The sequence below is a fragment of the Amia ocellicauda genome, chromosome 20 (genome assembly GCF_036373705.1).
Source record: "Amia ocellicauda isolate fAmiCal2 chromosome 20, fAmiCal2.hap1, whole genome shotgun sequence".
Taxonomy (NCBI): Eukaryota; Metazoa; Chordata; class Actinopteri; order Amiiformes; family Amiidae; genus Amia; species Amia ocellicauda.
The window spans coordinates 166,080-189,123 of record NC_089869.1 but is presented as its reverse complement, the minus strand read 5'-3'; the positions used below and the strand labels follow the sequence as shown (position 1 = coordinate 189,123).

Below are 23,044 nucleotides of genomic sequence, written 5' to 3'. Positions count from 1 at the left end.
CATCCCATCCGGACGTTCCTGTTTCCCGCGCCTTAGTAATCCCGAGGTCTTGGTCTGATTGGTACTTATTCATCGTTCAACCATTTCAAACCCTTGTCACCTGACCATTGGTCCGACAGTGGTAGAGATCTCACCTGCCACTCGGGAGGTTGTTGCTTGATTCACGGCCAATGGTTATCCTCGATCTATATAGAAGAGGATGGCTATTATTGTAACAACCAGACATTTGTGTCTTTCTGTCTCTCTCTCTCACTAACTCAGTCATCTATTTATAATGATTGGTACTTCTTTCTACTTCATCCCATCTGGACGTTCCTGATACCCGCGCCTTAGTAATCCTGAGGTCTGGGTCTGATTGGTACTTTTTCCTCCTTCTGCATAGACGACGATGACTGCATCGTGCCATCCAGAGGTTCGTCTGTGCCTCATTGGCTCGTGTTGGCTGCATCATTCATGTTTAATGGGTTAAAGTTCTGATTGGTACTTATTCCTCCTTCAGCCGGTTCAAACACTTATCACCTGAGAATTGGTCCTACAGTGGTAGAGATCTCACCTGCAACTCGGGAGGTGTCTGCTTGATTCGCGGACAATTTTTTTCTCCGTTCTATATAGAAGAGGTTAGCTATTATTGTAACAACCAGACATTTGTCTCTCTCTCTCTGTCACTCACTCACTCATCTATCTATAATGATTGTTACTTATTCCTTGTTCAACTACTCGAAACCCTTGTCACCTGAGCATTGGTCCTACAGACGTAGAGACCTCACCTGCCACTCGGGAGGCCTTTACTTGATTCGCGGCCAATGGTTTTCCTCGTTCTATATAGTAGAGGATGGCAAATAATTGCAACAACCAGACATTTGTGTCTGTCTCACTCAGTCACTCATCTATCCTATTAGCTATAATGATTAGTACTTCTTTCCCATTCAACCACTTAAGATTTTCATAACCTGAGCATTGGTTGTTCAGTGGTAGTATTCTCGCCTGCCACGCGGGAGGCCCGGGTTCGATTCCCAGCCAATGCATTTTCCTCGTTCTGCAAAGACGACAATGATTACATCGTCCCATACGGGCGTTACTGTAACCCTGACTTAGTAATCCCGAGATCTAAGTCTCATCGGTACTTATTCCTCGTTCATCCACTTGAAACCCTTGTCACCTGAGCATTGGTCCGACAGTGGTAGAGATCTCACCTGCCACTCGGGAGGTTGTTGCTTGATTCGCGGCCAATGGTTTTCCAAATTGTATGTAGAAGAGGATGGCTATTATTGTAACAACCAGACATTTGTGTCTGTCTCTCTCTCTCTTTCACTCACTCACTCATCTATCTATAATGATTGGTACTTCTTTCTACATCATCCCATCCGGACGTTCCTGTTTCCCGCGCCTTAGTAATCCCGAGGTCTTGGTCTGATTGGTACTTATTCATCGTTCAACCATTTCAAACCCTTGTCACCTGACCATTGGTCCGACAGTGGTAGAGATCTCACCTGCCACTCGGGAGGTTGTTGCTTGATTCACGGCCAATGGTTATCCTCGATCTATATAGAAGAGGATGGCTATTATTGTAACAACCAGACATTTGTGTCTTTCTGTCTCTCTCTCTCACTAACTCAGTCATCTATTTATAATGATTGGTACTTCTTTCTACTTCATCCCATCTGGACGTTCCTGATACCCGCGCCTTAGTAATCCTGAGGTCTGGGTCTGATTGGTACTTTTTCCTCCTTCTGCATAGACGACGATGACTGCATCGTGCCATCCAGAGGTTCGTCTGTGCCTCATTGGCTCGTGTTGGCTGCATCATTCATGTTTAATGGGTTAAAGTTCTGATTGGTACTTATTCCTCCTTCAGCCGGTTCAAACACTTATCACCTGAGAATTGGTCCTACAGTGGTAGAGATCTCACCTGCAACTCGGGAGGTGTCTGCTTGATTCGCGGCCAATTTTTTTCTCCGTTCTATATAGAAGAGGTTAGCTATTATTGTAACAACCAGACATTTGTCTCTCTCTCTCTGTCACTCACTCACTCATCTATTTATAATGATTGTTACTTATTCCTTGTTCAACTACTCGAAACCCTTGTCACCTGAGCATTGGTCCTACAGACGTAGAGGCCTCACCTGCCACTCGGGAGGCCTTTGCTTGATTCGCGGCCAATGGTTTTCCTCGTTCTATATAGTAGAGGATGGCAAATCATTGCAACAACCAAACATTTGTGTCTGTCTCTCTATCTCTCTCACTTACTCTGTCATCTATTTATAATGATTGGTACTTCTTTCTACTTCGTCCCATCTGGACGTTCCTGATACCCGCGCCTTTGTAATCCTGAGGTCTGGGTCTGATTGGTACTTTTTCCTCCTTCTGCATAGACGATGATGACTGCATCGTGCCATCCAGAGGTTCGTCTGTGCCTCATTGGCTCGTGTTGGCTGCATCATTCATGTTTTATGGGTTAAAGTTCTGATTGGTACTTATTCCTCCTTCAGCCGGTTCAAACACCTATCACATGAGAATTGGTCCTACAGTGGTAGAGATCTCACCTGCCACTCGGAGGTGTCTGCTTGATTCGTGGCCAATTTTTTTCTCCGTTCTATATAGAAGAGGATGGGAATTATTGTAACAACCAGACATTTGTGTCTGTCTCTCTCTCTCTCTTTCACTCACTCACTCATGTATCTATAATGATTGGTACTTCTTTCTACATCATCCCATCCGGACGTTACTGTAACCTGTGACTTAGTAATCCCGAGATCTAAGTCTCATCGTTATTTATTCCTCGTTCATCCACTTGAAACCCTTGTCACCTGAGCATTTGTGCTACAGTGGTAGATATCTCACCTTCCACTCGGGAGGTTGTTGCTTGATTCGCGGCCAATGGTTTTCCCCATTCTATGTAGAAGAGGATGGCTATTATTGTAACAACCAGACATTTGTGTCTGTCTCTCTCTCTCACTCACTCATCTATCTATAAAGATTGGTACCTCTTTCTACATCGTCCCATCCGGACGTTCCTGTTTCCAGTGCCTTAGTTATCCCGAGGTCTGGGTATGATTGGAACTTATTCCTCTTTCATCCACTTGAAACCCTTGTCACCTGAGCATTGGTCCGCCAGTGGTAGCGATCTCACCGGCCACTCGGGAGGTTGTTGCTTGATTCGCAGACAATGGTTATCCCCGATCTATATAGAAGAGGATGGCTACTATTGTAACAACCAGACATTTGTGTCTGTCTCTCTCTCTCACTCACTCATCTATCTATAGAGATTGGTACCTCTTTCTACATCGTCCCATCCGGACGTTCCTGTTTCCCGTGCCTTAGTTATCCCGAGGTCTAAGTCTGATTGGTACTTATTCATCGTTCAACCATTTGAAACCCTTGTCACCTGACCATTGGTCCGACAGTGGTAGAGATCTCACCTTCCACTCGGGAGGTTGTTGCTTGATTCGCTGCCAATGGTTTTCCCCATTCTATGTAGAAGAGGATGGCTATTACTGTAACAACCAGACATTTGTGTCTGTCTCTCTCTCTCTTTCACTCACTCACTCATCTATCTATAGAGATTGGTACCTCTTTCTACATCGTCCCATCCGGACGTTCCTGTTTCCCGCGCCTTAGTAATCCCGAGGTCTTGGTCTGATTGGTACTTATTCCTCGTTCATCCACTTGATACCCTTGTCACCTGAGCATTGGTCCTACAGTGGTAGAGATCTCAGCTGCCACGCAGGAATTCATTGCTCGATTCGCGGCCAATGGTTTTCCCCGTTCTATATAGAACAGGATGGCAAATATTTGCAACAACCAGACATTTGTGTCTGTCTCTCTCTCTCACTCACTCATCTATCTATAAAGATTGGTACCTCTTTCTACATCGTCCCATCCGGACGTTCCTGTTTCCCGTGCCTTAGTTATCCCGAGGTCTGGGTCTGATTGGTACTTATTCCTCTTTCAACCATTTGAAACCCTTGTGACCTGAGCATTGGTCCTACAGTGGTAGAGATCTCACCTGCCACTCGGAGGTGTCTGCTTGATTCGTGGCCAATTTTTTTCTCCGTTCTATATAGAAGAGGATGGGAATTATTGTAACAACCAGACATTTGTGTCTGTCTCTCTCTCTCTTTCACTCACTCACTCATCTATATATAATGATTGGTACTTCTTTCTACATCATCCCATACGGACGTTCCTGTTTCCCGCGCCTTAGTAATCCCGAGGTCTTGGTCTGATTGGTACTTATTCATCGTTCAACCATTTGAAACCCTTGTCACCTGACCATTGGTCCAACAGTGGTAGAGATCTCACCTTCCACTTGGGAGGTTGTTGCTTGATTCGCAGCCAATGGTTTTCCCAATTCTATGTAGAAGAGGATGGCTATTATTGTAACAACCAGACATTTGTGTCTTTCTGTCTCTCTCTCTCACTAACTCAGTCATCTATTTATAATGATTGGTACTTCTTTCTACTTCGTCCCATCTGGACGTTCCTGATACCCGCGCCTTAGTAATCCTGAGGTCTGGGTCTGATTGGTACTTTTTCCTCCTTCTGCATAGACGACGATGACTGCATCGTGCCATCCAGAGGTTCGTCTGTGCCTCATTGGCTCGTGTTGGCTGCATCATTCATGTTTTATGGGTTAAAGTTCTGATTGGTACTTATTCCTCCTTCAGCCGGTTCAAACACTTATCACCTGAGAATTGGTCCTACAGTGGTAGAGATCTCACCTGCCACTCGGGAGGTGTCTGCTTGACTCGCGGCCAATTTTTTTCTCCGTTCTATATAGAAGAGGTTGGCTATTATTGTAACAACCAGACATTTGTCTCTCTCTCTCTGTCACTCACTCACTCATCTATCTATAATGATTGTTACTTATTCCTTGTTCAACTACTCGAAACCCTTGTCACCTGAGCATTGGTCCTACAGTGGTAGAGATCTCACCTGCCACTCGGGAGGTTGTTGCTTGATTCGCGGCCAATGGTTTTCCCCATTCTATGTAGAAGAGGATGGCTATTATTGTATCAACCAGACATTTGTGTCTTTCTGTCTCTCTCTCACTAACTCAGTCATCTATTTATAATGATTGGTATTTCTTTCTACTTCGTCCCATCTGGACGTTCCTGATACCCGCGCCTTAGTAATCCTGAGGTCTGGGTCTGATTGGTACTTATTCATCGTTCAACCATTTGAAACCCTTGTCACCTGACCATTGGTCCAACAGTGGTAGAGATCTCACCTTCCACTCGGGAGGTTGTTGCTTGATTCGCGGCCAATGGTTTTCCCCATTCTATGTAGAAGAGGATGGCTATTTTTGTAACAACCAGACATTTGTGTCTGTCTCTCTCTCTCTCTCACTCACCCATCTATCTATAAAGATTGGTACCTCTTTCTACATCGTCCCATCCAGACGTTCCTGTTTCCCGTGCCTTAGTTATCCCGAGGTCTGGGTCTGATTGGTACTTATTCCTCCTTCAGCAGGTTCAAACACTTGTTACCTGAGCATTGGTCCTACAGTGGTAGAGATCTCACCTGCCATTCAGGAGGTGTCTGCTTGATTCGCGGCCAATTTTTTTCCCCGTTCTATATAGTAGAGGATGGCAAATAATTGCAACAACCAGACATTTGTGTCTGTCTCTCTCACTCACTCATCTATCTATAATGATTGTTACTTATTCCTTGTTCAACCACTCGAAACCCTTGTCACCTGAGCATTGGTCCTACAGACGTAGAGACCTCACCTGCCACTCGGGAGGCCTTTGCTTGATTCGCGGCCAATGGTTTTCCCCGTTCTACATAGTAGAGGATGGCAAATAATTGCAACAACCACACATTTGTGTCTGTCTCACTCACTCACTCATCTATACCTGAGCATTGGTTGTTCAGTGGTAGAATTCTCGCCTGCCACGCGGGAGGCCCGGGTTCGATTCCCGGCCAATGCATTTTCCTCGTTCTGCAAAGAAGACAATGATTACATCGTCCCATCCGGACGTTACTGTAACCCGTGACTTAGTAATCCCCAGATCTAAGTCTCATCGGTACTTATTCCTCGTTCATCCACTTGAAACCCTTGTCACCTGAGCATTGGTCCGACAGTGGTAGAGATCTCACCTGCCACTCGGGAGGTTGTTGCTTGATTCGCGGCCAATGGTTTTCCCCATTCTATGTAGAAGAGGATGGCTATTATTGTAACAACAAGACATTTGTGTCTGTCTCTCTCTCTCTTTCACTCACTCACTCATCTATCTATAATGATTGGTACTTCTTTCTACATCATCCCATCCGGACGTTCCTGTTTCCCGCGCCTTAGTAATACCGAGGTCTTGGTCTGATTGGTACTTATTCCTCTTTTATCCACTTGAAACCCTTGTCACCTGAGCATTGGTCCGACAGTGGTAGCGATCTCACCTGCCACTCGGGAGGTTGTTGCTTGATTCGCGGCCAATGGTTATCCTCGATCTATATAGAAGAAGATGGCTATTATTGTATCAACCAGACATTTGTGTCTTTCTCTCTCTCTCTCACTAACTCAGTCATCTATTTATAATGATTAATACATCTTTCTACTTCGTCCCATCTGGACGTTCCTGATACCCGCGCCTTAGTAATCCTGAGGTCTGGGTATGATTGGTACTTTTTCCTCCTTCTGCATAGACGACGATGACTGCATCGTGCCATCCAGAGGTTCGTCTGTGCCTCATTGGCTCGTGTTGGCTGCATCATTCATGTTTTATGGGTTAAAGTTCTGATTGGTACTTATTCCTCCTTCAGCCGGTTCAAACACTTATCACCTGAGAATTGGTCCTACAGTGGTAGAGATCTCACCTGCCACTCGGGAGGCCTTTGCTTGATTCGCGGCCAATGGTTTTCCTCGTTCTATATAGTAGAGGATGGCAAATAATTGCAACAACCAGACATTTGTGTCTGTCTCACTCACTCACTCATCTATCCTATTATCTATAATGATTAGTACTTCTTTCCCATTCAACCACTTAAGATTTTCATGACCTGAGCATTGGTTCCTCAGTGGTAGAATTCTTGCCTGCCACGCGGGAGGCCCGGGTTCGAATCCCGGCCAATGCATTTTCCTCGTTCTGCAAGAAGACAATGATTACATCGTCCCATCCAGACGTTACTGTAACCCGTGATTTTGTAATCCCGAGATCTAAGTCTCATCGGTACTTATTCCTCGTTCATCCACTTGAAACCCTTGTCACCTGAGCATTTGTGCTACAGTGGTAGAGATCTCACCTTCCACTCGGGAGGTTGTTGCTTGATTCGCAGCCAATGGTTTTCCCCATTCTATGTAGAAGAGGATGGCTATTATTGTAACAACCAGACATTTGTGTCTGTCTCTCTCTCTCTCTCTCACTCACTCATCTATCTTTAAAGATTGGTACCTCTTTCTACATCGTCCCATCCGGACGTTCCTGTTTCCCGTGCCTTAGTTATCCCGAGGTCTGGGTCTGATTGGTACTTATTCCTCTTTCAGCCGGTTCAAACACTTGTCACCTGAGCATTGGTCCTACAGTGGTAGAGATCTCACCTGCCACTCGGGAGGTGTCTGCTTGATTCGCGGCCAATTTTTTTCTCCGTTCTATATAGAGGAGGTTGGCTATTATTGTAACAACCAGACATTTGTCTCTCTCTCTCAGTCACTCACTCACTCATCTATCTATAATGATTGTTACTTATTCCTTGTTCAACCACTCGAAACCCTTGTCACCTGAGCATTGGTCCTACAGACGTAGAGACCTCACCTGCCACTCGGGAGGCCTTTGCTTGATTCGCGGCCAATGGTTTTCCCCGTTCTATATAGTAGAGGATGGCAAATAATTGCAACAACCAGACATTTGTGTCTGTCTCACTCACTCACTCATCTATCCAATTATCTATAATGATTAGTACTTCTTTCCCATTCAACCACTTAAGATTTTCATAACCTGAGCATTGGTTGTTCAGTGGTAGAGTTCTCGCCTGCCACGCGGGAGGCCTGGATTCGATTCCCGGCCAATGCATCTTCCTCGTTCTGCAAAGAAGACAATGATTACATTGTCCCATCCGGACGTTACTGTCCCCCTTGACTTAGTAATCCCGAGATCTAAGTCTCATCGGTACTTATTCCTCGTTCATCCACTTGAAACCCTTGTCACCTGAGCATTGGTCCGACAGTGGTAGAGATCTCACCTGCCACTCGGGAGGTTGTTGCTTGATTCGCGGCCAATGGTTTTCCCCATTCTATGTAGAAGAGGATGGCTATTATTGTAACAACCAGACATTTGTGTCTGTCTCTCTCTCTCTTTCACTCACTCACTCATCTATCTATAATGATTGGTACTTCTTTCTACATCATCCCATCCGGACGTTCCTGTTTCCCGCGCCTTAGTAATCCCGAGGTCTTGGTCTGATTGGTACCTGTTCATCGTTCAACCATTTCAAACCCTTGTCACCTGACCATTGGTCCGACAGTAGTAGAGATCTCACCTGCCACACGGGAGGTTGTTGCTTGATTCGCGGCCAATGGTTATCCTCGATCTATATAGAACAGGATGGCTATTATTGTAACAACCAGACATTTGTGTCTGTCTCTCTCTCTCTTTCACTCACTCACTCATCTATCTATAATGATTGGTACTTCTTTCTACATCATCCCATCCGGACGTTCCTGTTTCCCGCGCCTTAGTAATCCCGAGGTCTTGGTCTGATTGGTACCTGTTCATCGTTCAACCATTTCAAACCCTTGTCATCTGAGCATTGGTCCGACAGTGGTAGCGATCTCACCTGCCACTCGGGAGGTTGTTGCTTGATTCGCGGCCAATGGTTATCCTCGATCTATATAGAAGAAGATGGCTATTATTGTATCAACCAGACATTTGTGTCTTTCTCTCTCTCTCTCACTAACTCAGTCATCTATTTATAATGATTGGTACATCCTTCTACTTCGTCCCATCTGGACGTTCCTGATACCCGCGCCTTAGTAATCCTGAGGTCTGGGTATGATTGGTACTTTTTCCTCCTTCTGCATAGACGACGATGACTGCATCGTGCCATCCAGAGGTTCGTCTGTGCCTCATTGGCTCGTGTTGGCTGCATCATTCATGTTTTATGGGTTAAAGTTCTGATTGGTACTTATTCCTCCTTCAGCCGGTTCAAACACTTATCACCTGAGAATTGGTCCTACAGTGGTAGAGATCTCACCTGCCACTCGGGAGGCCTTTGCTTGATTCGCGGCCAATGGTTTTCCTCGTTCTATATAGTAGAGGATGGCAAATAATTGCAACAACCAGACATTTGTGTCTGTCTCACTCACTCACTCATCTATCCTATTATCTATAATGATTAGTACTTCTTTCCCATTCAACCACTTAAGATTTTCATGACCTGAGCATTGGTTCCTCAGTGGAAGAATTCTTGCCTGTCACGCGGGAGGCCCGGGTTCGATTCCCGGCCAATGCATTTTCCTCGTTCTGCAAGAAGACAATGATTACATCGTCCCATCCAGACGTTACTGTAACCCGTGATTTTGTAATCCCGAGATCTAAGTCTCATCGGTACTTATTCCTCGTTCATCCACTTGAAACCCTTGTCACCTGAGCATTTGTGCTACAGTGGTAGAGATCTCACCTTCCACTCGGGAGGTTGTTGCTTGATTCGCAGCCAATGGTTTTCCCCATTCTATGTAGAAGAGGATGGCTATTATTGTAACAACCAGACATTTGTGTCTGTCTCTCTCTCTCTCTCTCACTCACTCATCTATCTTTAAAGATTGGTACCTCTTTCTACATCGTCCCATCCGGACGTTCCTGTTTCCCGTGCCTTAGTTATCCCGAGGTCTGGGTCTGATTGGTACTTATTCCTCCTTCAGCTGGTTCAAACACTTGTCACCTGAGCATTGGTCCTACAGTGGTAGAGATCTCACCTGCCACTCGGGAGGTGTCTGCTTGATTCGCGGCCAATTTTTTTCTCCGTTCTATATAGAGGAGGTTGGCTATTTTTGTAACAACCAGACATTTGTCTCTCTCTCTCAGTCACTCACTCACTCATCTATCTATAATGATTGTTACTTATTCCTTGTTCAACCACTCGAAACCCTTGTCACCTGAGCATTGGTCCTACAGACGTAGAGACCTCACCTGCCACTCGGGAGACCTTTGCTTGATTCGCGGCCAATGGTTTTCCCCGTTCTATATAGTAGAGGATGGCAAATAATTGCAACAACCAGACATTTGTTTTCATAACCTGAGCATTGGTTGTTCAGTGGTAGAATTCTCGCCTGCCACGCGGGAGGCCCGGGTTCGATTCCCGGCCAATGCATTTTCCTCGTTCTGCAAAGAAGACAATGAATACATCGTCCCATACGGGCGTTACTGTAACCCTGACTTAGTAATCCCGAGATCTAAGTTTCATCGGTACTTATTCCTCGTTCATCCACTTGAAACCCTTGTCGCCTGAGCATTGGTCCGACAGAGGTAGAGATCTCACCTGCCACTCGGGAGGTTGTTGCTTCATTAGCGGCCAATGGTTTTCCCCATTCTATGTAGAAGAGGATGGCTATTATTGTAACAACCAGACATTTGTGTCTGTCTCTCTCTCTCACTAACTCAGTCATCTATTTATAATGAATGGTACTTCTTTCTACTTCGTCCCATCTGGACGTTCCTGATACCCGCGCCTTAGTAATCCCGAAGGTCTAAGTCTGATTGGTACTTATTCATCGTTCAACCATTTGAAACCCTTGTCACCTGACCATTGGTCCGACAGTGGTAGAGATCTCACCTTCCACTAGGGAGGTTGTTGCTTGATTCGCGGCCAATGGTTTTCCCCATTCTATGTAGAAGAGGATGGCTATTATTGTAACAACCAGACATTTGTGTCTGTCTCTCTCTCTCACTCACTCATCTATCTATAGAGATTGGTACCTCTTTCTACATCGTCCCATCCGGACGTTCCTGTTTCCCGTGCCTTAGTTATCCCGAGGTCTAAGTCTGATTGGTACTTATTCATCGTTCAACCATTTGAAACCCTTGTCACCTGACCATTGGTCCGACAGTGGTAGAGATCTCACCTTCCATTCGGGAGGTTGTTGCTTGATTCGCGGCCAATGGTTTTCCCCATTCTATGTAGAAGAGGATGGCTATTATTGTAACAACCAGACATTTGTGTCTGTCTCTCTCTCTCTTTCACTCACTCACTCATCTATCTATAATGATTGGTACTTCTTTCTACATCATCCCATCCGGACGTTCCTGTTTCCCGCGCCTTAGTAATCCCGAGGTCTTGGTCTGATTGGTACTTATTCCTCGTTCATCCACTTGATACCCTTGTCACCTGAGCATTGGTCCTACAGTGGTAGAGATCTCAGCTGCCACGCAGGAATTCATTGCTCGATTCGCGGCCAATGGTTTTCCCCGTTCTATATAGAACAGGATGGCAAATAATTGCAACAACCAGACATTTGTGTCTGTCTCTCTCTCTCACTCACTCATCTATCTAAAAAGATTGGTACCTCTTTCTACATCGTCCCATCCGGACGTTCCTGTTTCCCGTGCCTTAGTTATCCCGAGGTCTGGGTCTGATTGGTACTTTTTCCTCCTTCTGCATAGACGACGATGACTGCATCGTGACATCCAGAGGTTCGTCTGTGCCTCATTGGCTCGTGTTGGCTGCATCATTCATGTTTTATGGGTTAAAGTTCTGATTGGTACTTATTCCTCCTTCAGCCGGTTCAAACACTTGTCACCTGAGCATTGGTCCTACAGTGGTAGAGATCTCACCTGCCACTCGGAGGTGTCTGCTTGATTCGTGGCCAATTTTTTTCTCCGTTCTATATAGAAGAGGATGGGAATTATTGTAACAACCAGACATTTGTGTCTGTCTCTCTCTCTCTCTTTCACTCACTCACTCATCTATAATGATTGGTACTTCTTTCTACATCATCCCATCCGGACGTTACTGTAACCTGTGACTTAGTAATCCCGAGATCTAAGTCTCATCGTTACTTATTCCTTTTTCATCCACTTGAAACCCTTGTCACCTGAGCATTTGTGCTACAGTGGTAGATATCTCACCTTCCACTCGGGAGGTTGTTGCTTGATTCGCGGCCAATGGTTTTCCCCATTCTATGTAGAAGAGGATGGCTATTATTGTAACAACCAGACATTTGTGTCTGTCTCTCTCTCTCACTCACTCATCTATCTATAAAGATTGGTACCTCTTTCTACATCGTCCCATCCGGACGTTCCTGCTTCCAGTGCCTTAGTTATCCCGAGGTCTGGGTATGATTGGAACTTATTCCTCTTTCATCCACTTGAAACCCTTGTCACCTGAGCATTGGTCCGCCAGTGGTAGCGATCTCACCGGCCACTCGGGAGGTTGTTGCTTGATTCGCGGACAATGGTTATCCCCGATCTATATAGAAGAGGATGGCTATTATTGTAACAACCAGACATTTGTGTCTGTCTCTCTCTCTCACTAACTCAGTCATCTATTTATAATGATTGGTACTTCTTTCTACTTCGTCTCATCTGGACGTTCCTGATACCCGCACCTTAGTAATCCTGAGGTCTAAGTCTGATTGGTACTTATTCATCGTTCAACCATTTGAAACCCTTGTCACCTGACCATTGGTCCGACAGTGGTAGAGATCTCACCTTCCACTAGGGAGGTTTTGCTTGATTCGCGGCCAATGGTTTTCCCCATTCTATGTAGAAGAGGATGGCTATTATTGTAACAACCAGACATTTGTGTCTGTCTCTCTCTCTCTTTCACTCACTCACTCATCTATCTATAATGATTGTTACTTATTCCTTGTTCAACTACTCGAAACCCTTGTCACCTGAGCATTGGTCCTACAGACATAGAGACCTCACCTGCCACTCGGGAGGCCTTTACTTGATTCGCGGCCAATGGTTTTCCTCATTCTATATAGTAGAGGATGGCAAATAATTGCAACAACCAGACATTTGTGTCTGTCTCACTCAGTCACTCACCTATCCTATTATCTATAATGATTAGTACTTCTTTCCCATTCAACCACTTAAGATTTTCATAACCTGAGCATTGGTTGTTCAGTGGTAGAATTCTCGCCTGCCACGCGGGAGGCCCGGGTTCGATTCCCGGCCAATGCATTTTCCTCGTTCTGCAAGAAGACAATGATTACATCGTCCCATACGGGCGTTACTGTAAACTGTGACTTAGTAATCCCGAGATCTAAGTCTCATCGGTACTTATTCCTCGTTCATCCACTTGAAACCCTTGTCACCTGAGCATTGGTCCGACAGTGGTAGAGATCTCACCTGCCACTCGGGAGGTTGTTGCTTGATTCGCGGCCAATGGTTTTCCAAATTGTATGTAGAAGAGGATGGCTATTATTGTAACAACCAGACATTTGTGTCTGTCTCTCTCTCTCTTTCACTCACTCACTCATCTATCAAAAATGATTGGTACTTCTTTCTACATCATCCCATCCGGACGTTCCTGTTTCCCGCGCCTTAGTAATCCCGAGGTCTTGGTCTGATTGGTACTTATTCATCGTTCAACCATTTCAAACCCTTGTCACCTGACCATTGGTCCGACAGTGGTAGAGATCTCACCTGCCACTCGGGAGGTTGTTGCTTGATTCACGGCCAATGGTTATCCTCGATCTATATAGAAGAGGATGGCTATTATTGTAACAACCAGACATTTGTGTCTTTCTGTCTCTCTCTCTCACTAACTCAGTCATCTATTTATAATGATTGGTACTTCTTTCTACTTCATCCCATCTGGACGTTCCTGATACCCGCGCCTTAGTAATCCTGAGGTCTGGGTCTGATTGGTACTTTTTCCTCCTTCTGCATAGACGACGATGACTGCATCGTGCCATCCAGAGGTTCGTCTGTGCCTCATTGGCTCGTGTTGGCTGCATCATTCATGTTTAATGGGTTAAAGTTCTGATTGGTACTTATTCCTCCTTCAGCCGGTTCAAACACTTATCACCTGAGAATTGGTCCTACAGTGGTAGAGATCTCACCTGCAACTCGGGAGGTGTCTGCTTGATTCGCGGCCAATTTTTTTCTCCGTTCTATATAGAAGAGGTTAGCTATTATTGTAACAACCAGACATTTGTCTCTCTCTCTCTGTCACTCACTCACTCATCTATCTATAATGATTGTTACTTATTCCTTGTTCAACTACTCGAAACCCTTGTCACCTGAGCATTGGTCCTACAGACGTAGAGGCCTCACCTGCCACTCGGGAGGCCTTTGCTTGATTCGCGGCCAATGGTTTTCCTCGTTCTATATAGTAGAGGATGGCAAATCATTGCAACAACCAGACATTTGTGTCTGTCTCTCTATCTCTCTCACTTACTCTGTCATCTATTTATAATGATTGGTACTTCTTTCTACTTCGTCCCATCTGGACGTTCCTGATACCCGCGCCTTTGTAATCCTGAGGTCTGGGTCTGATTGGTACTTTTTCCTCCTTCTGCATAGACGATGATGACTGCATCGTGCCATCCAGAGGTTCGTCTGTGCCTCATTGGCTCGTGTTGGCTGCATCATTCATGTTTTATGGGTTAAAGTTCTGATTGGTACTTATTCCTCCTTCACCCGGTTCAAACACCTATCACCTGAGAATTGGTCCTACAGTGGTAGAGATCTCACCTGCCACTCGGGAGGTGTCTGCTTGATTCGCGGCCAATGGTTTTCCCCGTTCTATATAGTAGAGGATGGCAAATAATTGCTACAACCAGACATTTGTGTCTGTCTCACTCACTCACCCATCTATCCAGTTATCTTTAATGATTAGTACTTCTTTCCCATTCAACCACTTAAGATTTTCATAACCTGAGCATTGGTTGTTCAGTGGTAGAATTCTCGCCTGCCACGCGGGAGGCCCGGGTTCGATTCCCGGCCAATGCATTTTCCTCGTTCTGCAAAGAAGACAATGATTACATCGTCCCATACGGGCGTTACTGTAACCCTGACTTAGTAATCCCGAAATCTAAGTCTCATCGGTACTTATTCCTCATTCATCCACTTGAAACCCTTGTCACCTGAGCATTGGTCCGACAGTGGTAGAGATCTCACCTGCCACTCGGGAGGTTGTTGCTTCATTCGCGGCCAATGGTTTTCCCCATTCTATGTAGAAGAGGATGGCTATTATTGTAACAACCAGACATTTGTGTCTGTCTCTCTCTCTCTTTCACTCACTCACTCATCTATCTATAATGATTGGTACTTCTTTCTACATCATCCCATCCGGACGTTCCTGTTTCCCGCGCCTTAGTAATCCCGAGGTCTTGGTCTGATTGGTACTTATTCATCGTTCAACCATTTCAAACCCTTGTCACCTGACCATTGGTCCGACAGTGGTAGAGATCTCACCTGCCACTCGGGAGGTTGTTGCTTGATTCACGGCCAATGGTTATCCTCGATCTATATAGAAGAGGATGGCTATTATTGTAACAACCAGACATTTGTGTCTTTCTGTCTCTCTCTCTCACTAACTCAGTCATCTATTTATAATGATTGGTACTTCTTTCTACTTCATCCCATCTGGACGTTCCTGATACCCGCGCCTTAGTAATCCTGAGGTCTGGGTCTGATTGGTACTTTTTCCTCCTTCTGCATAGACGACGATGACTGCATCGTGCCATCCAGAGGTTCGTCTGTGCCTCATTGGCTCGTGTTGGCTGCATCATTCATGTTTAATGGGTTAAAGTTCTGATTGGTACTTATTCCTCCTTCAGCCGGTTCAAACACTTATCACCTGAGAATTGGTCCTACAGTGGTAGAGATCTCACCTGCAACTCGGGAGGTGTCTGCTTGATTCGCGGCCAATTTTTTTCTCCGTTCTATATTTAAGAGGTTAGCTATTATTGTAACAACCAGACATTTGTCTCTCTCTCTCTGTCACTCACTCACTCATCTATCTATAATGATTGTTACTTATTCCTTGTTCAACTACTCGAAACCCTTGTCACCTGAGCATTGGTCCTACAGACGTAGAGGCCTCACCTGCCACTCGGGAGGCCTTTGCTTGATTCGCGGCCAATGGTTTTCCTCGTTCTATATAGTAGAGGATGGCAAATCATTGCAACAACCAGACATTTGTGTCTGTCTCTCTATCTCTCTCACTTACTCTGTCATCTATTTATAATGATTGGTACTTCTTTCTACTTCGTCCCATCTGGACGTTCCTGATACCCGCGCCTTTGTAATCCTGAGGTCTGGGTCTGATTGGTACTTTTTCCTCCTTCTGCATAGACGATGATGACTGCATCGTGCCATCCAGAGGTTCGTCTGTGCCTCATTGGCTCGTGTTGGCTGCATCATTCATGTTTTATGGGTTAAAGTTCTGATTGGTACTTATTCCTCCTTCACCCGGTTCAAACACCTATCACCTGAGAATTGGTCCTACAGTGGTAGAGATCTCACCTGCCACTCGGAGGTGTCTGCTTGATTCGTGGCCAATTTTTTTCTCCGTTCTATATAGAAGAGGATGGGAATTATTGTAACAACCAGACATTTGTGTCTGTCTCTCTCTCTCTCTTTCACTCACTCACTCATCTATCTATAATGATTGGTACTTCTTTCTACATCATCCCATCCGGACGTTACTGTAACCCGTGACTTAGTAATCCCGAGATCTAAGTCTCATCGGTACTTATTCCTCTTTCATCCACTTGAAACCCTTGTCACCTGAGCATTTGTGCTACAGTGGTAGAGATCTCACCTGCCACTCGGGAGGTTGTTGCTTGATTCACGGCCAATGGTTATCCTCGATCTATATAGAAGAGGATGGCTATTATTGTAACAACCAGACATTTGTGTCTTTCTGTCTCTCTCTCTCACTAACTCAGTCATCTATTTATAATGATTGGTACTTCTTTCTACTTCATCCCATCTGGACGTTCCTGATACCCGCGCCTTAGTAATCCTGAGGTCTGGGTCTGATTGGTACTTTTTCCTCCTTCTGCATAGACGACGATGACTGCATCGTGCCATCCAGAGGTTCGTCTGTGCCTCATTGGCTCGTGTTGGCTGCATCATTCATGTTTAATGGGTTAAAGTTCTGATTGGTACTTATTCCTCCTTCAGCCGGTTCAAACACTTATCACCTGAGAATTGGTCCTACAGTGGTAGAGATCTCACCTGCAACTCGGGAGGTGTCTGCTTGATTCGCGGCCAATGGTTTTCCCCATTCCATGTAGAAGAGGATGGCTATTATTGTAACAACCAGACATTTGTGTCTGTCTCTCTCTCTCACTCACTCATCTATCTATAAAGATTGGTACCTCTTTCTACATCGTCCCATCCGGACGTTCCTGTTTCCAGTGCCTTAGTTATCCCGAGGTCTGGGTATGATTGGAACTTATTCCTCTTTCATCCACTTGAAACCCTTGTCACCTGAGCATTGGTCCGACAGTGGTAGCGATCTCACCTACCACTCGGGAGGTTGTTGCTTGATTCGCTGACAATGGTTATCCCCGATCTATATAGAAGAGGATGGCTATTATTGTAACAACCAGACATTTGTGTCTGTCTCTCTCTCTCACTAACTCAGTCATCTATTTATAATGATTGGTACTTCTTTCTACTTCGTCCCATCTGGACGTTCCTGATACCCGCGCCTTAGTAATCCCGAGGTCTAAGTCTGATTGGTACTTATTCATCGTTCAACCATTTGAAACCCTTGTCACCTGACCATTGGTCCGACAGTGGTAGAGATCTCACCTTCCACTAGGGAGGTTGATGCTTGATTCGCGGCCAATGGTTTTCCCCATTCTATGTAGAAGAGGATGGCTATTATTGTAACAACCAGACATTTGTGTCTGTCTCTCTCTCTCACTTACTCATCTATCTATAGAGATTGGTACCTCTTTCTACATCGTCCCATCCGGACGTTCCTGTTTCCCGTGCCTTAGTTATCCCGAGGTCTAAGTCTGATTGGTACTTATTCATCGTTCAACCATTTGAAACCCTTGTCACCTGACCATTGGTCCGACAGTGGTAGAGATCTCACCTTCCATGCGGGAGGTTGTTGCTTGATTCGCGGCCAATGGTTTTCCCCATTCTATGTAGAAGAGGATGGCTATTATTGTAACAACCAGACATTTGTGACTGTCTCTCTCTCTCTTTCACTCACTCACTCATCTATCTATAATGATTGGTACTTCTTTCTACATCATCCCATCCGGACGTTCCTGTTTCCCGCGCCTTAGTAATCCCGAGGTCTTGGTCTGATTGGTACTTATTCCTCGTTCATCCACTTGATACCCTTGTCACCTGAGCATTGGTCCTACAGTGGTAGAGATCTCAGCTGCCACGCAGGAATTCATTGCTCGATTCGCGGCCAATGGTTTTCCCCGTTCTATATAGAACAGGATGGCAAATAATTGCAACAACCAGACATTTGTGTCTGTCTCTCTCTCTCACTCACTCATCTATCTAAAAAGATTGGTACCTCTTTCTACATCGTCCCATCCGGACGTTCCTGTTTCCCGTGCCTTAGTTATCCCGAGGTCTGGGTCTGATTGGTACTTTTTCCTCCTTCTGCATAGACGACGATGACTGCATCGTGCCATCCAGAGGTTCGTCTGTGCCTCATTGGCTCGTGTTGGCTGCATCATTCATGTTTTATGGGTTAAAGTTCTGATTGGTACTTATTCCTCCTTCAGCCGGTTCAAACACTTGTCACCTGAGCATTGGTCCTACAGTGGTAGAGATCTCACCTGCCACTCGGGAGGTGTCTGCTTGATTCGCGGCCAATGGTTTTCCCCGTTCTATATAGTAGAGGATGGCAAATAATTGCTACAACCAGACATTTGTGTCTGTCTCACTCACTCACCCATCTATCCAGTTATCTTTAATGATTAGTACTTCTTTCCCATTCAACCACTTAAGATTTTCATAACCTGAGCATTGGTTGTTCAGTGGTAGAATTCTCGCCTGCCACGCGGGAGGCCCGGGTTCGATTCCCGGCCAATGCATTTTCCTCGTTCTGCAAAGAAGACAATGATTACATCGTCCCATACGGGCGTTACTGTAACCCTGACTTAGTAATCCCGAGATCTAAGTCTCATCGGTACTTATTCCTCATTCATCCACTTGAAACCCTTGTCACCTGAGCATTGGTCCGACAGTGGTAGAGATCTCACCTGCAACTCGGGAGGTGTCTGCTTGATTCGCGGCCAATGGTTTTCCCCATTCCATGTAGAAGAGGATGGCTATTATTGTAACAACCAGACATTTGTGTCTGTCTCTCTCTCTCACTCACTCATCTATCTATAAAGATTGGTACCTCTTTCTACATCGTCCCATCCGGACGTTCCTGTTTCCAGTGCCTTAGTTATCCCGAGGTCTGGGTATGATTGGAACTTATTCCTCTTTCATCCACTTGAAACCCTTGTCACCTGAGCATTGGTCCGACAGTGGTAGCGATCTCACCTACCACTCGGGAGGTTGTTGCTTGATTCGCTGACAATGGTTATCCCCGATCTATATAGAAGAGGATGGCTATTATTGTAACAACCAGACATTTGTGTCTGTCTCTCTCTCTCACTAACTCAGTCATCTATTTATAATGATTGGTACTTCTTTCTACTTCGTCCCATCTGGACGTTCCTGATACCCGCGCCTTAGTAATCCCGAGGTCTAAGTCTGATTGGTACTTATTCATCGTTCAACCATTTGAAACCCTTGTCACCTGACCATTGGTCCGACAGTGGTAGAGATCTCACCTTCCATGCGGGAGGTTGTTGCTTGATTCGCGGCCAATGGTTTTCCCCATTCTATGTAGAAGAGGATGGCTATTATTGTAACAACCAGACATTTGTGTCTGTCTCTCTCTCTCTTTCACTCACTCACTCATCAATCTATAATGATTGGTACTCCTTTCTACATCATCCCATCCGGACGTTCCTGTTTCCTGCGCCTTAGTAATCCCGAGGTCATGGTCTGATTGGTACTTATTCCTCGTTCAACCATTTCAAACCCTTGTCACCTGACCATTGGTCCAACAGTGGTAGAGATCTCACCTTCCACTCGGGAGGTTGTTGCTTGATTCGCGGACAATGGTTATCCCCGATCTATATAGAAGAGGATGGCTATTATTGTAACAACCAGACATTTGTGTCTGTCTCTCTCTCTCACTAACTCAGTCATCTATTTATAATGATTGGTACTTCTTTCTACTTCATCCCATCTGGACGTTCCTGATACCCGCGCCTAAGTTATCCCGAGGTCTTGGTCTGATTGGTACTTATTCCTCGTTCATCCACTTGATACCCTTGTCACCTGAGCATTGGTCCTACAGTGGTAGAGATCTCAGCTGCCACGCAGGATTTCATTGCTCGATTCGCGGCCAATGGTTTTCCCCGTTCTATATAGAACAGGATGGCAAATAATTGCAACCACCAGACATTTGTTTCTGTCTCTCTCTCTCACTCACTCATCTATCTAAATAGATTGGTACCTCTTTCTACATCGTCCCATCCGGACGTTCCTGTTTCCCGTGCCTTAGTTATCCCGAGGTCTGGGTCTGATTGGTACTTTTTCCTCCTTCTGCATAGACGACGATGACTGCATCGTGCCATCCAGAGGTTCGTCTGTGCCTCATTGGCTCGTGTTGGCTGCATCATTCATGTTTTATGGGTTAAAGTTCTGATTGGTACTTATTCCTCCTTCAGCCGGTTCAAACACTTGTCACCTGAGCATTGGTCCTACAGTGGTAGAGATCTCACCTGCCACTCGGGAGGTGTCTGCTTGATTCGCGGCCAATGGTTTTCCCCGTTCTATATAGTAGAGGATGGCAAGTAATTGCTACAACCAGACATTTGTGTCTGTCTCACTCACTCACTCATCTATCCAATTATCTTTAATGATTAGTACTTCTTTCCCATTCAACCACTTAAGATTTTCATAACCTGAGCATTGGTTGTTCAGTGGTAGAATTCTCGGCTGCCACGCGGGAGGCCTGGGTTCGATTCCCGGCCAATGCATTTTCCTCGTTCTGCAAGAAGACAGTGATTACATCGTCCCATACGGGCGTTACTGTAACCTGTGACTTAGTAATCCCGAGATCTAAGTCTCATCGGTACTTATTCCTCTTTCATCCACTTGAAACCCTTGTCACCTGAGCATTTGTGCTACAGTGGTAGAGATCTCACCATCCACTCGGGAGGTTGTTGCTTGATTCGAGGCCAATGGTTATCCTCGATCTATATAGAAGAGGATGGCTATTATTGTAACAACCAGACATTTGTGTCTGTCTCTCTCTCTCTTTCACTCACTCACTCATCTATCTATAATGATTGGTACTTCTTTCTACATCATCCCATCCGGACGTTCCTGTTTCCCGTGCCTTAGTAATCCCGAGGTCTTGGTCTGATTGGTACTTATTCATCGTTCAACCATTTCAAACCCTTGTCACCTGAGAATTGGTCCTACAGTGGTAGAGATCTCACCTGCCACTCGGAGGTGTCTGCTTGATTCGTGGCCAATTTTCTTCTCCATTCTATATAGAAGAGGATGGGAATTATTGTAACAACCAGACATTTGTGTCTGTCTCTCTCTCTCTCTTTCACTCACTCACTCATCTATCTATAATGATTGGTACTTCTTTCTACATCATCCCATCCGGACGTTACTGTAACCTGTGACTTAGTAATCCCGAGATCTAAGTCTCATCGTTACTTATTCCTCTTTCATCCACTTGAAACCCTTGTCACCTGAGCATTGGTCCGCCAGTGGTAGATATCTCACCTTCCACTCGGGAGGTTGTTGCTTGATTCGCGGCCCATGGTTTTCCCCATTCTATTTAGAAGAGGATGGCTATTATTGTAACAACCAGACATTTGTGTCTGTCTCTCTCTCTCACTAACTCAGTCATCTATTTATAATGATTGGTACTTCTTTCTACTTCGTCCCATCTGGACGTTCCTGATACCCGCGCCTTAGTAATCCCGAGGTCTAAGTCTGATTGGTACTTATTCATCGTTCAACCATTTGAAACCCTTGTCACCTGACCATTGGTCCGACAGTGGTAGAGATCTCACCTTCCATGCGGGAGGTTGTTGCTTGATTCGCGGCCAATGGTTTTCCCCATTCTATGTAGAAGAGGATGGCTATTATTGTAACAACCAGACATTTGTGTCTGTCTCTCTCTCTCTTTCACTCACTCACTCATCAATCTATAATGATTGGTACTTCTTTCTACATCATCCCATCCGGACGTTCCTGTTTCCCGCGCCTTAGTAATCCCGAGGTCTTGGTCTGATTGGTACTTATTCCTCGTTCATCCACTTGATACCCTTGTCACCTGAGCATTGGTCCTACAGTGGTAGAGATCTCAGCTGCCACGCAGGAATTCATTGCTCGATTCGCGGCCAATGGTTTTCCCCGTTCTATATAGAACAGGATGGCAAATAATTGCAACAACCAGACATTTGTGTCTGTCTCTCTCTCTCACTCACTCATCTATCTAAAAAGATTGGTACCTCTTTCTACATCGTCCCATCCGGACGTTCCTGTTTCCCGTGCCTTAGTTATCCCGAGGTCTGGGTCTGATTGGTACTTTTTCCTCCTTCTGCATAGACGACGATGACTGCATCGTGCCATCCAGAGGTTCGTCTGTGCCTCATTGGCTCGTGTTGGCTGCATCATTCATGTTTTATGGGTTAAAGTTCTGATTGGTACTTATTCCTCCTTCAGCCGGTTCAAACACTTGTCACCTGAGCATTGGTCCTACAGTGGTAGAGATCTCACCTGCCACTCGGGAGGTGTCTGCTTGATTCGCGGCCAATGGTTTTCCCCGTTCTATATAGTAGAGGATGGCAAATAATTGCTACAACCAGACATTTGTGTCTGTCTCACTCACTCACCCATCTATCCAGTTATCTTTAATGATTAGTACTTCTTTCCCATTCAACCACTTAAGATTTTCATAACCTGAGCATTGGTTGTTCAGTGGTAGAATTCTCGCCTGCCACGCGGGAGGCCCGGGTTCGATTCCCGGCCAATGCATTTTCCTCGTTCTGCAAAGAAGACAATGATTACATCGTCCCATA

General features: G+C 45.4%; 10 non-coding genes across 10 annotated transcripts; all 10 read left to right on the top strand.

Moving 5' to 3' along the window:
- Positions 1–954: 954 nt before the first annotated feature.
- On the top strand, positions 955–1,025 carry trnag-gcc (transfer RNA glycine (anticodon GCC)). Its single transcript has one exon. It is a non-coding gene; the product is annotated as a tRNA-Gly (tRNA).
- A 4,837-nt stretch (positions 1,026–5,862) lies between these two features.
- On the top strand, positions 5,863–5,933 carry trnag-gcc (transfer RNA glycine (anticodon GCC)). Its single transcript has one exon. It is a non-coding gene; the product is annotated as a tRNA-Gly (tRNA).
- Positions 5,934–7,003: 1,070 nt separating this feature from the next.
- Positions 7,004–7,074, top strand: trnag-gcc (transfer RNA glycine (anticodon GCC)). Its single transcript has one exon. It is a non-coding gene; the product is annotated as a tRNA-Gly (tRNA).
- An 864-nt stretch (positions 7,075–7,938) lies between these two features.
- Positions 7,939–8,009, top strand: trnag-gcc (transfer RNA glycine (anticodon GCC)). The gene has a single exon. It is a non-coding gene; the product is annotated as a tRNA-Gly (tRNA).
- A 2,225-nt stretch (positions 8,010–10,234) lies between these two features.
- trnag-gcc (transfer RNA glycine (anticodon GCC)) lies at positions 10,235–10,305 on the top strand. Its single transcript has one exon. It is a non-coding gene; the product is annotated as a tRNA-Gly (tRNA).
- A 2,742-nt stretch (positions 10,306–13,047) lies between these two features.
- On the top strand, positions 13,048–13,118 carry trnag-gcc (transfer RNA glycine (anticodon GCC)). The gene has a single exon. It is a non-coding gene; the product is annotated as a tRNA-Gly (tRNA).
- Positions 13,119–14,823: 1,705 nt separating this feature from the next.
- trnag-gcc (transfer RNA glycine (anticodon GCC)) lies at positions 14,824–14,894 on the top strand. The gene has a single exon. It is a non-coding gene; the product is annotated as a tRNA-Gly (tRNA).
- A 4,002-nt stretch (positions 14,895–18,896) lies between these two features.
- On the top strand, positions 18,897–18,967 carry trnag-gcc (transfer RNA glycine (anticodon GCC)). Its single transcript has one exon. It is a non-coding gene; the product is annotated as a tRNA-Gly (tRNA).
- A 1,939-nt stretch (positions 18,968–20,906) lies between these two features.
- Positions 20,907–20,977, top strand: trnag-gcc (transfer RNA glycine (anticodon GCC)). The gene has a single exon. It is a non-coding gene; the product is annotated as a tRNA-Gly (tRNA).
- Positions 20,978–22,929: 1,952 nt separating this feature from the next.
- trnag-gcc (transfer RNA glycine (anticodon GCC)) lies at positions 22,930–23,000 on the top strand. Its single transcript has one exon. It is a non-coding gene; the product is annotated as a tRNA-Gly (tRNA).
- Positions 23,001–23,044: the final 44 nt, after the last annotated feature.